This window comes from Chiloscyllium plagiosum, chromosome 38 (genome assembly GCF_004010195.1).
Source record: "Chiloscyllium plagiosum isolate BGI_BamShark_2017 chromosome 38, ASM401019v2, whole genome shotgun sequence".
In the NCBI taxonomy this organism is placed as follows: domain Eukaryota; kingdom Metazoa; phylum Chordata; class Chondrichthyes; order Orectolobiformes; family Hemiscylliidae; genus Chiloscyllium; species Chiloscyllium plagiosum.
The window spans coordinates 6,134,892-6,155,109 of NC_057747.1; the positions used below are offsets into that span (position 1 = coordinate 6,134,892).

General features: G+C 41.0%; 1 protein-coding gene across 2 annotated transcripts in view; it reads left to right on the forward strand.

The window, feature by feature from the left end:
- The window catches only part of bmpr1aa (bone morphogenetic protein receptor, type IAa), a 136,524-nt gene that overhangs the window by 36,427 nt on the left and 79,879 nt on the right, over positions 1-20,218 (forward strand). Inside the window, exon 2 of one of the 2 annotated variants that reach the window (XM_043678716.1) lies at positions 17,124-17,250. The exons of the other annotated variant lie outside the window; for it this stretch is intronic. The gene's annotated coding sequence lies outside the window, so the exon portion shown is untranslated. The remainder of the gene's footprint in view (positions 1-17,123; positions 17,251-20,218) is intronic. 2 annotated transcript variants of the gene reach the window in all.

Here is a 20,218-nt window from a genome sequence, read left to right on the forward strand (position 1 = left end):
CGGCAGACCACCAAATAGTGAGAAGGGCATAGCAAAGATATTTGCAAGTAAATTGTGTAAAGATATATGAACTTGACAAGACTGACAGTGAGGGACTTCAAGTATCCTACTATGGACTGAAAAATAAATGTGGAGGTAGTTTCAAGAGGCCGAAATTCCTTGCAAATAGTGAAGCGTATTATATCGTTCAGTGTATTTCTAGAGCAATGAGGAAAGAAGCGTTGGTAGGTCAAGTTTTAGGAAATTAAGTGGACATGTTTCTGTTTGAGAAATAGTGACTATGATGTTATTTGGTTTAAGAAGTTATGGAAAAGTGCAAGTAGAATAAAATGAGAAAATATTCAGTTGTGATAAATTGTGTGGAAACCTGGCCTATGTGGATTGGGATCAAAGATTTCCTGATAATCCATGAATGAACTATAGAAGGTTTTCGAAGAATAGCTGGTTTAGATATAAACAACACTGTGTGAAAAGGGGATCCAAAGTTCTAACATTGTGGATGACTAAAGGTATAGACATTGAAACAGAGAAAGGAAGCTAATGATGAATATTGGGTTCGTCATTCAGTATTCAAAATGAATGCAAACTACCCAGCAAAATGGAGAAAGGAAATAAGAAGCAAAGACAGTGTTTAAGGAGAGATTAATGAGTAACATAATTAAGAACTGAAAAGCCTTTTGTAAGTACATAAATAGTAATACATATAAATAGTGACAAATCCTAGTTTAAAGAATTCTAAATCAAAATAGCAGGAGAGGGTGTGATTCCGATATAAGTAAGGAAGTGGTAGTTGAGAAATTGGATAGGATAAAAAGAGGAGGTCATAGAGTTATACAGTCCAACTCATCCATGCTGACTGGGTATCCTAAACTGATCTAGTCCCATTTACCAGTATTTGGTCCATAGCCCTCTTAAACCCTTCCTATTTATGTCCTATCTAAATGCTGTAATTGTACCCATCTATACCACTTCCTCTGGCAATTCATTCCATACAAACACCACTCTCTGCATCAAAATGTTGCCCCTATGGTCCCTTTTTAAATCTTTCCCCTCTCATCCTAAACCTATGCCCTCTGGTTTTGGACTCCCCTATCCTGGGCAAAAGACCTTGGCTATTCACCCTATCTGTGCTCCTCATGATTTTATAAACATCTATAAGGTCACCTCTCAGCCTTTGACACTCCAAGGAAAATAGCCCCAGCCGATACCGCCTCTCCTTTTCACTCTCACCTTCCAATCCCAGCAACATGTTTCAAAGTCTTTTTTGAATCCTTTCAAGTTTAAGAACAACTTTCCTATAGCAGGAGGCCCAGAACTGAACACAGTATTCTAAAAGTGCAGTAACCAATGTCCTCTACAGCCACAACATGACATCCCAACTCCTATACTCATTGTACTGACCAATGAAGGCAAGTGTGCCAAACATCATCTTCACCCTGCTGTCTACCTGTGATACCACTTTCAAGGAACTGTAAACTGTATCCCTCGGTCCGTTTGTTCGGCAATGCTCACCAAGGCACTACTATAAATTGTATAAGTCCTGCCTTGATTTGCCTTACCAAAATGCAACACCTCCCATTTACATTAAACTCCATCTGTCACTTGTTGGCCCATTGGCCCATCTGATCAAGGGCCTGTTGTACTCTAAAGTAACTCTTTTTTTCTGTCCACTGCACCACCAGTTTTGGTGTTTACTAACCATTCCTCCTATATTCACATCCAAATCATTTGTATAAATGACAAAAAGCAGTTGACTTACCACCAATCCTTATGGGCACAGGCCTCCAGTCCAACCAAACAACCCTTCACCACTGACCTCTGTCTCTTATCTTTGAGCCAAATCTGTATTCAGTTGGCTAGTTCCCCCTGGATTCCATGTGATCCAACCTTGCTACCATATGGATCCTTGTCAAACACCTTGCTGAAGTCCATGTAGACAATGTCTGTTGCTCTGCCTTCATCAGTCGTCTTTGTCACTTCTTCAAAAACTCAAATTAGTGATACGTGATTTTCCATGCACAAAGCCAAATTGACTCTCCCTAATCAGACCTTACCTTTCCAAATGCATGCAAATTCTGGCCCTTAGAATCCCCTTCAATAACTTGCCCACCACTGACATTAGGCTCACTGGTTTATAGTTCCCTGACTTTTCCTTACCATCTTTCTTAAATAATGACACCACATTGCCTCGGCGGTTAGCACTGCTGCCTCACAGCACCAGGGACCCAGGTTCAATTCCCTCCTGGAGCAACTGCCTGTGTAGAGTTTACACATTGTCCCCGTGTCTGCGTGGGTTTTCTCCGGGTGTTCCGTTTTCCTCCCACAGTCCAAAGATGTGCAGGTTAGGTGAATTGGCCATGCTAAATTGCCCGTAGCGTTAGGTGCATTAGTCAGGGGTGAATTTAGGGGAATGGGTCTGGATGGACTGCTCTTCAGAGGGTCGATGTGGACTTGTTGTGCCAAAATGCCTATAGGTAATCTAATCTAATCTAAATTAGCCAACCTCCAGGCTTCCACCACCTCACCTGTGGCTATCGATTATACCAATATCTCTCCTGTAGCCTCCCACAAAGTTCTGGGATACACCTGATCAAGTCCAGGGGGTTTATCCACCTTAATGTATTTTAAGACATCCAGCACCTCCTCTTCTGTAATATGGACTCTTTTCAACGTAAATTTATTTCCCCAAGTTCTCTAGCTTCCATATCCTTCTCCACAGTAAATACTATTCGTTTAGTATCTTATCCATCTCCTGGGTTCCAAGCATAGATGAGCTTGTTGATCCTGACGCCCTGTCTTTTTCCCCTTAATGTATTTATGGAATCTCTTTTTGCCCTCCTGATTTCCTTCTTAAGTATACTCCTACTGCCCTTATACTCTTCTCGGGATTCACTTGATCGTGCTATACATCTTTTTCTTGACCTGGGCCTCAATTTCTGTAGTCGTCCATCATTCCCTACACCAACCAACCTTTCCTTTCTCGCTAACAGAAACATACTGTCTCTGGATTCTTGTTATCTCATTTTTAAAAGTCTTCCTCTTTCCAACCAGCCCTTTACCTATGAATAGCCTCTCCTAATCAATTTTTGAAAGTTCTTGCATAGTACCATCAAAATTGGCCTTACTCCAGTTTAGAACCATTTCTCAATTTTCCACTGACTAACTGAGGCCTACAGCACAATCCCAATAAGGCGATCATCCCCCTCCTGTTTCTCAGTTACACCCCTATAACTTCACTGGACATTCTCCCAGGATTATCCTCCCTAAGTACAGCCATAATGTTACCCTTAACCATAAATGCCACTCCTGCTTCTCTCCTGCCCCCCTTTCTGTCCTTCCTATAGCATCTATACCATGGAACCTGAAGCTGCCAGTCCTGCCCCTCCCTGAGCCACATTTCTATAATGGCTATGATGGCAGATTACTATCTGAATGGCTGTATATTGGGAGAGGAGAGTGTGCAGTGAGACCTGGATGTCCTTGTGCACCGTCGCTGAAGGTAAGCATGCAGGTGCAGCAAAGAAGGCAAATAGTATGTTGGCCTTCATTGCAAGAGGTTTCAAGTACAGGAGCAGAGATGTATTATTGCAGTTGTACAGGGCCTTGCTGAGGCCACACCTAGAATACTGTGCGCCGTTTTGGGCTCCTTTTCTGAGGAAGGATGCTCTTGCTCTTGAGGGAGTGCAGCGAAGGTTTGCCAGGCTGATTCTGGGGATAGCAGGACTGACGTATGAGGAGAGATTGACTGACTAGGTTAGGATTTTTTTGCTGGAGTTCAGAAGAATGAAATGAAGGGGTAGGGATTTCATAGTGATTGAAAAAATTTAAAAGGAACCTAAGGTGCAATTTTTTGCATGGAGAGGTTGGGGGTATATGTATGCTGCTAGAGGAAGTGGTGGAGGTTGGTGCAATTACAGCATTTAAAATGCATCTGGATGGGTATATGAATAGGAAAGGTTTAGAGGGATATGATCCAAATATAGGCAAATGAGACTGGATTAGTTTAGGGTATCTGGTCAGAATGGACCGAAGGGTTTGTTTCCATGCTGTACATCTCTATGACTTAAAATTCCAACAGGACTAGATAGGGTAGATGCAGGGATGGTGGGTATTTCCAGAACCAGGGTTCACAGTCTGAGGATTCGAGGTGGACCATTTAGGACGGAGATGAGACATTCTTCACCCAAAGAGTGGTGAGTCTGTGGAATTCATTACCACAAGAAGTAGTTAATGCCAAAACAGTTAATGTATTCAAGAGATGGCTAGATCTAGCACTTGGAGAAAATGGGATCAAAGATTATGGGGAGAAAGCAGGATTAGGCTTTGTAGTTGGACAATCAGCCATGATTGTGATGAATGGCAGAGCACCTATATGGGACGTCTGTCACCCCTCGTGCAGTCCCCGGATCCCCTGTCCAACCCCAACCCCAAAACTAGTTGGAGGCCTCCCAAGTAACTCTAGCAAATCTCCCAGCCAAGATAGTGGTCCCCTTTCAATTTAGGTGCAACTTGCCCGTCTTGTACGAATTGCTTAAAATGTTGGTGACATTTAAAAAAAACTCACCTCATCAAGGTAGGATGCATCTTAGGTTGATGAGAGACATAAATGTGGAAATAAAAGTGATCCTAACCACAATCTTCCAATTCACTGCATTGTGGCAGTAGTGTTGAAGACTGGAAAATTTCAAATCTTTACCTTTTGCCATGCTTCTTTCTTCTCTTCCCCTCCCACTCCCTTTTTTTTAAACTCAGAAGTGAGGGGTAGACCTAACAATTTTAAGCCAATCAACCTAAAATTCTGTTGGGGAAACTGACATATTTAATCCAGGACGCAAATAATTAAACTTGGAAAATTGTGTGTTAATAAAAATGACATCCAGTGTTAGATAAGCTGAAATTTCCTCCAATTAAATATAGGGTATACAGAAACCTTCATGACAACAGTCTTTGGCACAATTTCTGTTCACGCGCCACTTACTCTCCCTTTCCATGACAGCTGAAAGATCTTTCACAATTTCGTGATTCAGTTTGATGCTGAGGTGCACTTCCATCTCTCATCCTCTCCATCACCAAGGCCACCTAGTTTAATCTTCATAAGGCTGCCCATCTCCGCTTTCTCTTTTTCATCCGCTAAAGCCCCCATCTAAGCCTTTATACTACTACTTCAAGTATTTCAATGCTCTCCTGATCAATCTTGCACTCCATAAACTTGAATTGACCAAAATTCTGTCTGAATCCAAACTAGCCCCAACTTCTCTTTGCATTGTACTCCTTTGTTTGTAGACCTACATTCTTCCTAGCTCAGCAGTATCTTGATTTCTAAAGTTAACATTCTTGTTTAAATCTAACATTAATCTTCTGTTCTGAATCTCTATAAGTAAATTCATCCTGACAGTCCTCAAATATCTTTACTCATTCAATTTCAGGCTGTTTTGCATCTTTGATCTTAATAAATATGCCATTATTGCCAATTTATTCAGCTACCTTAGTCATAATCACTGTAATTTAATCCTTAAATCTCACACTCAATCATCCTGTAAATTGTATTATTTCCCCAGTTTAGAACTTGTATTCCTGTTCTTTCCTTTTCTTTTTTCCAACATAATACTAAATCTAACTGTTTTATGGTCACCTGTCTCCAAAAGAGTCACCCACTGCTGCTTTATTCATTTGTTCAGCTTCATCTAGAATTATGACCCTTCTGATTGGTCTTGTTTTGTGTTGGCATTTTTCAGAAAAAAACTCTCTCGAATAAAGTTCAAGGATTTTCTGTCGTCTGTGCCATTTACGCTACTCATATCACAATTAAGAATAGGGTACTTAATGTACCCAACAATTGCTTCCCTGTGGTCTTTACACTCAGAAAGGTGCCTACATATTTGCTGTTCCCTCTCACTCCATGTTTTTCCCCCTTTTGATAATCGCTTTAGTCATACTTTACTATTTTTTGTATTCTGTCTTATTGTGAGACCTGCCAAGACCTTTGTGCAATGATGAGGTTTTTTTCTTTTTGATACTCTTTTTAAACTTTATTCAGCACTCGGTGGAGTATCCCTTGTTTTTTTTTTCTGTTGAAATGTATCTATCCTGTGTATTTTGAAATTTCTAATTTGTCAGCTCACTTTAGCTTTCATAATTACATGTTTGATAAATTGTGACTAAACAATGACCAATTACTTTAAAAGTCTTGGACCTGCTCTTTCCCAAAACTTAACGCAAATTTAATAATATTATGATTGCTACAACCTGGGGCACCTTCACTGAGATTAATTAATCCTATCTCAGTGCACAATACCAATGTTCTTCAAAGAAACTATCCTGAACATATTCTGTGAACTCCCCAACAATTATTGTTGAATCTTTTTGACAAGCTGCCACTACTACGACCTTAAATCACGTGGGATGGGGTAGAGGTTTAGAGATGTACAGCATGGAAACAGACCCTTCGGTCCAACCCGCTCGTGCCGACCAGATATCCCAACCCAATCTAGTCCCACCTGCCATCACCCAGCCCATATCCCTCCAAACTGTTCCTATTCATATACCTATCCAAATGCCTCTTAAATGTTGCAATTGTACCAGCTTCCACCACATCCTCTGGCAGCTCAATCCATACATGTACCACCCTCTGCGTGAAAAAGTTGCCACTTAGGTCTCTTTTATATCTTTGCCTCTCACCCTAAACCTATGCCCTCTAGTTCTGGACTCCCCGACCCGAGGGAAAAGACTTTGTCTATTTATCCTATCTATGCCCCTCATAATTTTGTAAACCTCTATAAGGTCACCCCTCAGCCTCCAACACTCCAGGGAAAACAGCCCCAGCCTGTTCAGCCCCTCCCTGTAGCTCAGCTCCTTCAACCCTGGCAACATCCTTGTAAATCTTTTCTGAAACCTTTCAAGTTTCACAACATCTTTCCAATAGGAAGGAGACCAGAATTGCACGCAATATTCCAACAGTGGCCTAACCAATGTCCTGTACAGCCGCAACATGACCTCCCAACTCCTGTACTCCATACTCTGACCAATAAAGCATACCAAACACCTTCACTATCCTATCAACCTGCGACTTCACTTTCAAAAAGCTATGAACCTGCATTCCAAGGTCTCTTTGTTCAGCGACACTCCCTAGGGCCTTATCATTAAGTGTATAAGTCCTCCTAAGATTTGCTTTCCCAAAATGCAGCACCTCGCAATTAAATTCCATCTGCCACTTCTTAGACCATTGGCCCATCTGGTCCAGATCCTGTTGTAATCTGAGGTAACCCTCTTCGCTGTCCACTACACCTCCAATTTTGGTGTCATCTGCAAACTTACTAACCGTACCTCTTATACTCGCATCCAAATCATTTATGTAAATGACAAAAAGTAGAGGGCCCAGCACCGATCCTTGTGGTACTCCACTCAGGCCTCCAGTCTGAAAAACAACCCTCCACCACCACCCTCTGTCTTCTACCTTTGAGCCAGTTCTGTATCCAAATGGCTAGATCTCCCTGTATTCCATGAGATCTAACCTTGCTAATCAGTCTCCTGTAGGGAACCTTGTCGAATGCCTTACTGAAGTCCACATAGATCACATCTACTGCTCTGTCCTCATCAATCTTCTTTGTTACTCCTTCAAAAAACTCAATCAAGTTTGTGAGACATGATTTTCCACGCACAAAGCCATGTTGACTATGCCGAATCAGTCCTTGCCTTTCCAAATACATGTACATCCTGTCCCTCAGGATTCCCTCCAACAACTTGCCCACCACTGAGGTCATGCTCACTGGTCTATAGTTTCCTGGCTTGTCTTTACCGTCCTTCTTAGACAGTGGCACCACGTTTGCCAACCTCCAGTCTTCTGGCACCTCACCTGTGACTATCGATGATACAAATATCTCAGCAAGAGGCCCAGCAATCACTTCTTCAGCTTCCCACAGTTCTTGGGTACACCTGATCAGGTCCTGGGGATTTATCCACCTTTATCTGTTTCAAGGCATCCAGCACTTCCTCCTCTCTAATCTGGACATTTTGCAAGATGTCACCAGTATACTATTAGACTGTGCATAACTCCCAGAAGTATTATTCATCTTCAGCAAAACCACAGCTATATCCCTGTTTTACTCTAATAAGTAATAATAGAGCCTTTTCTCCAAGGTTTCCTAGCTTTCCACCCTCTCTACATGTCTCATGATTCAACTCCCAGTTTGACATATTATAGCCTTCACTTTATAATGACTATCAAATCGTAGTTAATTAGTTCTGTTTATTCCATCAGTTTATCTGTTTTGTTTCAAAAACCAGTATTTAGGGGGAAATACTTACCTAGTTATGCAAACTGTTAGAACACTTGGTAACTTGGGAAAATTAGTGGTGATATCCTGGGGACAGTCCATGTCACAGTAGAGGAGGTGTTAGACATATCAGAATGTGTAAAAGTGGATAAATCTCCTGCTCCTGACCAGATGTATCCAAGATCCCTGCAAAAGGCTAGTGAAGAAATTGCAGAGACCCTGGTTATGTTTGCATCATCATTAGCCATGGGTGAGGTCCCGGAAGACTGGAGGGTAGCAAATGTTGTATCCTTATTCAAGAAGGGCTGCAAAAAGAAACCTGGGAACTATAGACCGTAAGCTTAACATCTGTGATAGGTAAGTAACTTGAGGGATAAGATTTACGTGTATTTGGAAAGACAGGGTTTGATTAGGAGTAGTCAGCATGGCTTTGTGTATGGGAGATCATGCCTCACAAGTCTGTTAGATTTCTTTGAAGTGACCAGGAAGGTTGATGAGGACAGGGCCGTAGACACAGTCTATATGGATTTCAGTTAGGCCTTTGATAAGGTTCCACATGGTAGGCTGCTCTGGAAAGTTAGATCACATGGAATCCAGGGGGAGCTGACAAATTGGATACACAATTGGCTTGATGGTAGGAAGCAGAGGGTAATAATGGAAGGACCCCTGTAATGTTGGAGGCCTGTGACTCGTAGCGTGCCTCAGGTCGGTGCTGGGCCCATTGCGGATTGTTATCTATATCAATGATTTGGATGAGAATGTATGAGGCATGATTAGTGAGTTTGCAGATGATACTAAAAGGCAGTATTGTGGACAGTGAGGAAGATTACCAGAAATTGTTGTAGGATCTTGATCAGTTAGGGAACTGGGCCGAGAAATGACAAATGGTGTTTAATATAGATAAGTGTGAGGTCTTGCATTTTGAAAAGTCACATTAAATAGAAGTTTCATGGTGAATGGTAGGGCCTCTGTAGTGGAACAGAGGGACCCTGAGGTTCAGGTGCACGGTTCTCTGAAAGTGGAATCCCAGGCAGATAGGGCAATGAAGGCAGCTTTTGGCACACTGACCTTCATCAGTCATGGCACTGAGTACAGAAGTTGGGAAGTTGTGTTGCAGTTGTACAGGACACTACTGAGACTGCACTTGCAGTGTTGTGTTCAGTTTTGAACACTTTGCTATAAGAAAGATGTTATTAAACTGGAAAGAGTGCAGAACAAATTTACAAGAATGTTGCCAGGACTCAAAGGTCTGAGTGAGAGGGAGAGGTTGAACAAGTTAGCAGTTTTTTCTTTAGAACGTAGGAGATTGAGGGGGCATCTTGTCAAAGTGTTTAAGATCATGAGAGGCATGGGTAGGGTGAATGCACTTTTTCCCAGAGTTGGGAAATCAAAGACTAGAGGGCATTAGTTAAAGGTTGGAGGGGAAAGAATAAAAGGGAACATGAGGGGCAATATTTTTACACAGAGGGTGGTACGCATATAGAATGAGCTGTCAGTGGAAATGGTTGATGCGGGTACATGAACACGGCGCAGTGGTTGGCACAGCTGCCTTGCAGCGCCAGGGACCCGGGTTCGATTTCGATTTCTGCCTTGGCTGATTGTCTCTGTGGGTTTCCCCTGGGTGCTCCCACAATCCAAAGATGTGCAGGTCAGGTGAATTGACTGTGCTAAATTGCCCGTAGTATTAGATGCATTAGTCAGGGGTAAATATAAGGTCGGGGAGTGGGTTTGGGTGGGTTACTCTTCGGAGGGTGGATGTGGACTTGTTGGGCCGAAGGGCCTGTTTCCTCACTAAAGAGATTCTACGATTCATTTCACGTGTAAGCTTTACTTTAAACTGTGTCTCTGATCATACCATTGGTCACCTAGCCTCTGAAAGGCACTGTAGTACTTTATTAATTAAAGGTGCTACATTAATACAACTTGATATTACAGAATATAAAAATAAGTTTTTAAAAAAAAAACTTATTTTAAACCAAGCAAAAGTAGTGAACCTTGTTCTGGATTTGGGCATCTTGCTAAATATTTAATGTTGATATGGAAGGCACATTTTCTTAACCAAAAGCAATTTGCTGATTTTTATGTCATCATGGCTGTAAATATAGGAAACTTCTTTGATTTTCTCTACAGCTTTGAGTCAAGAGCTTCAATTCCCAAACAAGCCTGAGTTTGACGCAACTGAGTTTCAGTACCTTGAAGCAAAATCACTTTTGAGCCTCCTATAAACATGAATTTCTCATACTTCAATTATTAATTTCTTCCTGTCAAGTCACTTGCACCGATTGGCTGTTGTCCCAGCTTTCTTTCCTAAATCTTTGTGGCAACTTTTGATTTTTCTTTCTTTAACTGCCTTTTTACTATACTAAATCAATACCACTTTTCTACCCAAATCATTGTTACCACTAACTGGCCTCCTATCATGATGACATCCAAGGATCTTGTCTGCTAGAGTTGATGTTTGAAGTAGGGATTATAACTTTTAAGAATAAATTCATTCTAAAGTGTAAGGAGAAAGGAATAAAGGAGTAGGGTTAGTGCATGCTGTTAACACTACTGATTCTTTGGAGGTCAAATATGACTTCAGTTAAACCTGCCCTCCACCTTCCAGTGAAATTTACCATCCTGGCATGGTATGCCTTGCATGTGAATCCGGATCCACAAAGTTTGATCTCTCCAGAGATGTTCAGGGAGGACATCCCTGAAGCATTTCCATTGTCCTGGAGCTCTCCTACTGTAACAGAGTTCAGATTAGAGCGGTTGTTTCAGTAGTCTGCCATCAAGATGCAAGTATCCTATCCTTTGGGGCTCAGTTTGATTTACATCTCGATCCTGGCTTGCGAGAGGACACAGCTATTGAGCCATCTTTCTTGTTCCTGAATTTGATACTCCATCTTGCTTTCCACAATCCTTGACCTATTCAGAAGCACTATTCTGACTATCTGAAAGACATTATCAGTTTTTGCATCCTACATTTTTCTCATCTCTGAATATAATTATATGATCAACCTATTATTTCCTGGCATGCTCCATGCAGTCTGCAGTATTAAGAGGCATACTCCTGGTCTGAATGAAAATCTTAAAAATAACATGCAACTTGAAATATATTTTCCTCATCCTCCAACCCTCTTCCACCCATTGTCAACAATGGAAGCACTAGCATTGTATCTATGTATGCAGAAGCAGTGAGCCTTTTGAGCAACTAAGTTCTCATTTGTTACTACTTGCGGACAAACACATGTCTTGAACCTGTTAAAGAGAATGTCTAGTTTGTTAATACTATGCAAGATGCTGCTACAGCTGTTGCTAGGATAGTTGAGGAAGGGAAAGGGACCCAAATGTTAGAATGAGCAATGAGCAGATGGAAGAGAAAAGCAGCCTCTGTCATGACCATGACATTCAATTACATGCAATTGCTGAGGAAGTGGCTGCTAATTAAGCCTGATAGCTTGATGGAATGTTTCTCTCCATTAAATAGAACAAGCTGCCAATTTTGTGGATGTGTTGTCTCAGGAAATAAACCAAAATCCTGATACTTCACAAAATGATTGAAGTCTGTGTTGTGCAACTTCTGCACTACTATCATACATATTCTGTGTTTTCATAGTTGCTTTCATTGTTTAAATATGCAGGTTCATGGAAAATTCTTCAATTTTCTCACATTTCTTTTCAAGCAAAGAAAAACTTAGTTCAAAAAGTAGATTATATATGTAAGATTTTTTTTTGTTTTCTGCCTTACTTGAGCAAGTGGCAAAGCAAAGCATCTATAGTGCTTTTCATGACCACTGAATGTTAGCAGGTTTTGAGAAGATTTGGAGCTCAGGTTGAGGTTCCAGCTCAGCGAGCAAATCTGCATCCACCACTGAATGTCCTAAAACACTTCAAAGGCAATATGTACTTAGTGAATTAATGTCGCCAGTCATAGGACTGCTCTCCCATTGGAAAGAGATGATTGGCGGTGGTTTAACTTGAGGATCATCGTGCCACAGGCAAGGATAGAAGTTGAAAAGGTGCAACCTTCATGGTAACCTCAGCCAGCATAGGAATTGAACTCCTGTTTGCATCATTCTGCATTGCAAATCGGTCATTTAGGGAGAAAGTGAGGTCTGCAGATGCTGGAGATCAGAGCTGGAAATGTGTTGCTGGAAAAGCGCAGCAGGTCAGGCAGCATCCAAGGAGCAGGAGAATCGACATTTTGGGCATGAGCCCTTCTTCAGGAATGAGGAAAGTGTGCCAAGCAGGCTAAGATAAAAGGTAGGGAGAAGGGACTTGGGAGAGGGGCGTTGGAAGCAAGGAGGGGACATAAGAAGTTGTTGATGGATAGGATCAGGGAAAACCCTAAAGCTTTCTATTGGTATATAAGGGATAAAACAATGACTAGAATAAGATTAGGGCCAGTCAAGGACAGTAGTAAGAAGTTGTACGTGGATTCAGAGGAGAAAGGGGAAGCACTAATTGAATATTTTTCGTCAGTACTCACACTGGAAAAAGACAATGTTGTCGAGGAGAATACTGAGAAACAGGCTACTAGACAAGATAGGATTGACGTTCACAAGGAGGAGGTATCAGAAATTCTGGAAAGTGTGAAAATAGATAAATCCCCTTGGCTGGATGGGATTTATCCTAGGATTCTCTGGGAAGCCAGGGAGGAGATTGCCGAGCCTTTGACTTTGATCATGATGTAAAAACAATGAATGCAGATGCTGGAAACCAGATTCTGGATTAGTGGTGCTGGAAGAGCACAGCAGTTCAGGCAGCATCCAAGGAGCTTCGAAATCGACGTTTCGGGCAAAAGCCATTCATCAGAAAGGGCTTTTCATGAAGGGCTTTTGCCCAAAACGTCGATTTCGAAGCTCCTTGGATGCTGCCTGAACTGCTGTGCTCTTCCAGCACCACTAATCCAGAATCTGGTTTCCAGCATCTGCATTCATTGTTTTTACATCATGATCAAAGTCAAAGGCTCGGCAATCTCCTCCCTGGCTTCCCAGAGAATCCTAGGATAAATCCCATCCAGCCAAGGGGATTTATCTATTTTCACACTTTCCAGAATTTCTGATACCTCCTCCTTGTGAACGTCAATCCTATCTTGTCTAGTAGCCTGTTTCTCAGTATTCTCCTCGACAACATTGTCTTTTTCCAGTGTGAGTACTGACGAAAAATATTCAATTAGTGCTTCCCCTTTCTCCTCTGAATCCACGTACAACTTCTTACTACTGTCCTTGACTGGCCCTAATCTTATTCTAGTCATTGTTTTATCCCTTATATACCAATAGAAAGCTTTAGGGTTTTCCCTGATCCTATCCATCAACAACTTCTTATGTCCCCTCCTTGCTCATCTTAGCTCTGTCTTTAGGTCTTTCCTGGGTACCGTGTAAGTGGACGTAGGTTTGCTCACTGAGCTGGAAGGTTCATTTTCTGCTTTCTATTTATATTCTTGGGCTTCTTTGGGTTGGTGATGTCATTTTCAGCAATGCTTCGCCTGAGGCCCACTGAAGATGTTACCTAATAGGGTGACGAAACACCGGCCTATCACCCTCACCTTAACCTCCTTCCACCTATCGCATTTCCAACGCCCCTCCCCCAAGTCCCTCCTCCCTACCTTTTATCTTAGCCTGCTTGGCACACTTTCCTCATTCCTGAAGAAGGGCTCATGCCCGAAATGTCGATTCTCCTGCTCCTTGGATGCTGCCTGACCTGCTGCACTTTTCCAGCAACACATTTTCAGCTTATTTTAAAATCTGACATATTTGGACTTTTAAATCTGAGCATAAATTTCCCACTTGCAGTCCAGCACAGTGAACTATAATGTGCTTTGGCCTCAATTTGTTCTCTTTCTGTTTCCTTGGCGCTGGCAGATTAACTTCCCTATGATATTTTAGAAAATCCTGTAATTTGATATCACAATGGGCTGCTTCTTTATCTTTTCCACCTCAAAACCCACCAACTTGTCACTGTGAATCACAAGGACCTTCTGTTCAGGTAGAGATCTTGATTAGCTATGCTTGAGAGTCCAACTGACTTGCATCTTGGAACTAAATGGGTAGCTTAAAGCACAGCCTCAGGTGTTAACTTTACATGAAACTTTCATTTAGCAGTTGCACTTTTACTACAGAGAATTTAAACATATAGTATAAGGTAAGAGACAGGAAGTGCTTTCATCAAATGGGGCAAGTAAGACTTTGAAGGGAGTCAAAGACATCGACAAAGATTTTAAAGCCTCACAGCTTCAATGTTTTGCTGTAACTTTGTAGATTTATACTCTCTCCACCGTTAACGCAAAATTTATTGCCATTTTATCTAAGTACTTTCTTCACTTTAAAACAATCTAGAACTCATGAAACTACCCAGACTCTGTCAGGCAGACTTCAGAGCAAATCCCATGACCCTGTTCATTATACCCGAAGTTAGTGATACAGTTCCAAAATGTCATAATCTAATAAACTTCATAATTGTAAAAAAAAAATGCCATCGATCTTTTACATCCACTTAAGTAGGCATATAGGTGCCCAATTTAGTATTCATCTGAAAGACACATCTTTGGTACAGTGCTGCCTCAGTACTTCATGGAAGAGTCGGCCTTGATTTCTGTGTTCAAGCTGTGGAGTGGAAGTTGAAACCAGAACTTTATGACTGAGAAGTGTGTATGCTTCTAACTTAGTGACAGCTGACCAGAGGAGGAGAGAGGAGGTAAAAATGGACTAAGTTTATGACTCATCAGTATTACGGATTGATTACTACTAGCAATCAGAATGCAGTTAAGAATATATTCACCAAACATTGCATAATTACCTCAACATTTTGAACTTAATATAATTTGTAGCTTAGGAAATAGTTTCTGTTGAAATATACAAAGAAACAAAAATTCCTTTCCCCTCCCCAGGTGATGTGGATGAGGGTGTGTTTCTATTCTCAGCAAATGAAACAAATCAGTACGAGCTTGTTTTCAGATCTTCAATTGTACCTCTTCTGCTGCAGGAGGAAATGATTCATTAGATTAAAAAGACACTAGTAACCGCAGACACTTGCCTCATTGCCATTCATGTTGAGAAAAAAATTATTATTGACTGGCTTTTTCTAAAAGCATAATATCCAAGTGGGGTCTTGATTGACATGGACAGGAGTAAGAAAACAATGGACAGCAATTGGCAATAGGATTTTCTTAAATGTTTTGTATCCTTTATTTCCAACAGCACAGAGGCTATTAACACTAAAGCAAGCTCGAAGGACCTGATGATCACATGCCTGCTTTATCTGAAATTAGCTAACTTGACCAAACTTACAAAACATCTCCTTTATTCTGGTGTAATGTGACATAGTGTAAAACTCTGCTTTTAATTTACCCACTGAGTCATTTAATAAAATGAATATAGACTGGGATGATACATTAACTGGGTGCATTTCCAATCAACTTTACTATAACAAAATAGTGAACCAAGAATTGGCAGAATGGGATTTCAAGCATTTCACAAAAAAATTTGATATCTTGACCAGTTCACAAATTATTCACCATGAATATTCACTGATTACTAGAATATTGAACATGTAAAATTGTACTCTATCTCATTGCAGAATTATAAATAGAGTAAAAGTATAAGAACGCAACTGTGGTATGAAAGAACTAATTAATAATTTAGTTGAAAACCTTTTGATCAAACTAGTTTGAGGGAGAAGCCTAGCTAACTACTGAATAATCTTGTCATTGTTCTAATATTGAAACATCAAAACCATTATTTTCTGAAGAGAAAAATCACTGAATCCAAAATGTTAACTCTAGTTTTGTCCATAGATGCTACCAGAATTGCTGAGTTTTCCCAGAAATTTCTGTTTTTATAGCCATCATTTTACCTGTGTCACGAAAGTTGTCATTATTTTTCAACAGGGCATTTGGTTTGATCTGGATTTTTCATAAACTGAAATGAATGAATAGTGATTACATAATCCCTTGTTGCCATATTATAAGATCAGTCCTGAGGAACATCATTGTCACACCTTTATCAGATTATTGGAAACCTGCTTGTTATTCAAGATGGCTATATACAGACTTACACACTAAAATATTTAACTGTGATGTGATTTCCCATGGAAAGAACAGTTCCAAATGCTTCCTCACAATATACTGTTCTGCAGTTTGATCTATTAGTTTGAGTTGGGTTTTCTGGCAGTCTCTCAACTTTTATTACCTACCCACAATAGAGTCTGAGAGGAAACAGAAAGGAGGCAATATATCATCACCTCCTATGGATAGAAATTACAATATGGAGGATTAAATTTCTCCTCAGATTATTTTCCTTCTGTTTGAACTACGGAACTTTTTCTTAAGATGGTCAAGATTACAAATGTAGACTAAAAAATTGAATGGTTTTGGAGTCCTGTGTAAAGTTGGTGTTTCAACAAAGTTATCAGAGGTTTTTATGATTAACTGTAATATGCTTGACTATCAAAAGAATTTTAATAAATATTTAAATGAACATTTTGGTTTGAACAATTAGCAGGATAACTTCATTGGAAGACACTGAAGGTGCACTAAAGTTTAAGCATTTTATGTTGCACCTTTGGGACCCGAATACAAATATAAGTAACTTCTTTTAGTTTTTCATTTTATTTGAGGTTCCCACAATGTTAGGTGATTACCATTATGGATTTTTTCATGTCAATTAGCCATTTTTCTTCCAATCCTGCTTCTTCTAAGTCTCCACTGTATCCTTCCATAGAGTCTGAGGCCTCTCTCATCTGCCAATTCCATTTCCATTGCTCACCTTGCCATATTTCTTCTCTCTTTTTCTCTTTCCCACTCCCTACAACAGATGAACTTTTTCAATTTCTTTTAGACTATCTTTTTCGATGCTTTCACAGGTCTGACTTGACTCCCTGACGTATTGCCTTCTGATCTTGTCTTTTAACATCACTCTGAAGATCCATTCCCAGCATTCAAACACTCTTTTTAAAAAAAACATGATGCAACCCAGACCTAGCCAAAAACGTAAGTTGCCTCTTATATAAGCATATTAAATAAGACAGGTTCTTGTTGGGCTCTTGTGGCACAGTGGTAGTGAGGAGTCCTGGATTCAAGGCTCAGTGTTCCAAGCATGTAATGACATCTGTGAATAGGTTGAGTAGAAAGCATCTAGGGAGGTCCATGTTTTGGAGACATGTCCTTTTTGCTTTGGGTTTTAACAATTCCTTTCATAGTTTTTCATTCAAGTGTTAACTTTAAATGAAACTTTCATTTGCCAGTTGCATTTTTACTACAGAGTTTTTAGGAATATAGGATAGGGTTAAGAGAAAGTGTTTTCAGCAAATGGGAGAGGTGAGACCTTGGAGAGAATCAAAGATGGAGATAAGTTTTAAAATGTGAGACACAGCCATGTTTGGTCATTGAAAAGAGGCAAATACTTGGGCGGGACTGAATACACTTGAAGGAAGGATAGCTTATTGTTTACAAAAGGCTGGATGATAGCTTGACAAAAAAGAACATTGGAAAACTTGAATCTGCAGGTGACAAGATTGCGAAAAATGAAAATTCTTTGCATCTAAATACTTTTTAAGCATTGAGGGTTTCAGCCTCAACCACCCTAACAGGCAGTCAGTTCCAGATTCCCACCATGCTCTAAGTAGAAAAAGAAGTCCTCACTTCCCTTCTAAACCTCTTGTCCCTTATCTTAAATCTATGCTCTCTGATCATTAATACCTTCGAGAGGATACATTCCTTTCTGTCTACCCTGTCTGCATGCCTCAAAACTTTGTATATCTCAGTAATGTCCTCCTCAAGTGCCCTCTGTGCCAAGAAAAAACCCCAGTCTATCCGATCTCTCTTGATAACATCCTGGTAAATGTTCTCCATCAATCCCATCCCTCCTATAATGTGGATTCAAGAACTGTGCACAGTACCCTAGCAGTGTCCCCGAACCAATGTTTCATACAACAAAACCAGAGAGTACTGTAGAAACCCAGCAGGTATCCCCAGTGCTTCCCAGGGCCCTTTTCTTCATTATGTATTCCTTTGCCTTGTCTGTCCTGCCCAAGTGCATCACCTCATAATTTTCCAGATTGAATTCCTTATGCCACTGATCAGCCCATCAATATCCTCCTATATCTAAGGCTATCCTTCCACCAAAGCAATTTTCATATTGTCCAGCCGGAAGTGGTGGAGGTGGGTATAATTACAACATTTAAAAGGCATCTGGATGGGTAAATGAATAGCAAGGATTTAGAGGGATATGGGCCAAATACAGGCAAATGAGACTAGATCAATTTAGGGTATCTGGACGACTCAGAAGTGTTGGACTGAAGGGTCTGTTTCTGACTCTCTATAACTTGGTGATGAACAGTCCTACATACAAATCTAAATCATTTGGGTGTTTTCAAACTTAAGAGGGTGCAAAAAAGGTTTATAATGATGTTACTGGAACTGGGGTGTTTAAGTTATGGGGAAGTGCTGGGGCTTTTTTCCCTGGAGCACCAGAGACTGGAAGGTGACCTTTGTAAAGGTTTATAAAATGGTGAGGGATAGAGATAGGATGAATAGTCAAGGTCTTTTTCCTAGGGTGAGCGATTCCAAACCGAGATTGCATAGGTTTAAGGTGGGAGGGGAAAGATTTAAAAAGGACCTGATGGGTAACTTTTTCACACAGAGGGTGATGCATATATGGAATGAGCTGCAAGAGGGAGTGGTAGAAGTGGGTACAATTACAGCATTTAAAAGGCATCTGGATGAGTACTTGACTAGGAAGGTTTTAGAGGGATATGGGTTGAGAGTGTGTTGCTGGAAAACCACAGCAGGTCAGGCAGTATCTGAGGAGCAGGAAAATGTAGGTGGGGAGTTCCTGGACTAAGGGGGACAGGACGGTATCAAAGTATGTAGAGATGAGTTCAGTGGGGCAGGATCAAGCTGAGACAACGGGTTGACCAGGGCAGTCAGATTTGTGAATCTTGGGTAGGAGGTAGAATTGGGCAGTGTGGTGTTCTCTGACTGTGAGGTTGGAGGCTGTAGGTGGGAGATCCCCAGAGGTGATTAGGTTGTGGATGGTCTGGGAAATGATAGTTTGGTGATGGGAGGTGAGATCATGGTCGAAGGAACAGTAGGAGGAGGTGTCTGCGAGTTGGCGCAGGCTTAGATAAATAGACAAAGACTTTTCCCCAAGGTAGAAATGGCTGTCACGGAGGATCGTAATATTAAGGTGATTGGTGGAAGGTTTAGGGGAGATGTCAGAAAGATGTTCTTTACACAGAGAGTCGTGGGTGCTTGAAATGCACTGCCAGTGGTGGTGGTAGAGTCAGATACGTTAGGGACATTTAAGCGACTGCTGGACAAGCACATGGACGACAGTAAATTGAGGGATGTGTAGGTTAGGTTGATCTTAGATTAAGATAAATGCTCAGTGCAATATCGTGGGCCAAAGGGCCTGTACTGTGTTGTACTGTTCTATGTTCTATTCTGCTCTACTGTATGCTGTGCCTCCTGTATTGTTCCAGTGAAGCTCGATACAAGCTTGAAGAATGGCAAATTATCTTTGAATGAAGTACCTTCAAAACTCAACACTAAAATTGAAGTCACATCGTAACTACCCCTCCCACGTCATTACTTTTGGGTACAAGGTGCTGTCACAAGTACCGTCCTTACAGATCGTCTTTTTATATACTTGCCTCACCACCACCACCCATCTTTTGAAATGTGCTACCCATCTTTTGAAATATAAAATAGATTATTTTATAGATTAGAGTACCTACAGTTTGGAAACAGGCCTTTCAGCCCAACAAGTCCACACAGAGCCCTCCGAAGAGTAACCCACCCAGACCCATTCTCCTAACCTATATTTACCCCTGACTAATGTACCTAATGCTATGGGCAACTTAGCATGGCCAATTCACCTGGCCTGCACATCTTTGGATTGTGGGAGGAAACCGGAGCACCCAGAGGAAACCCACGTAGACAGGGGGAGAATGTGCAA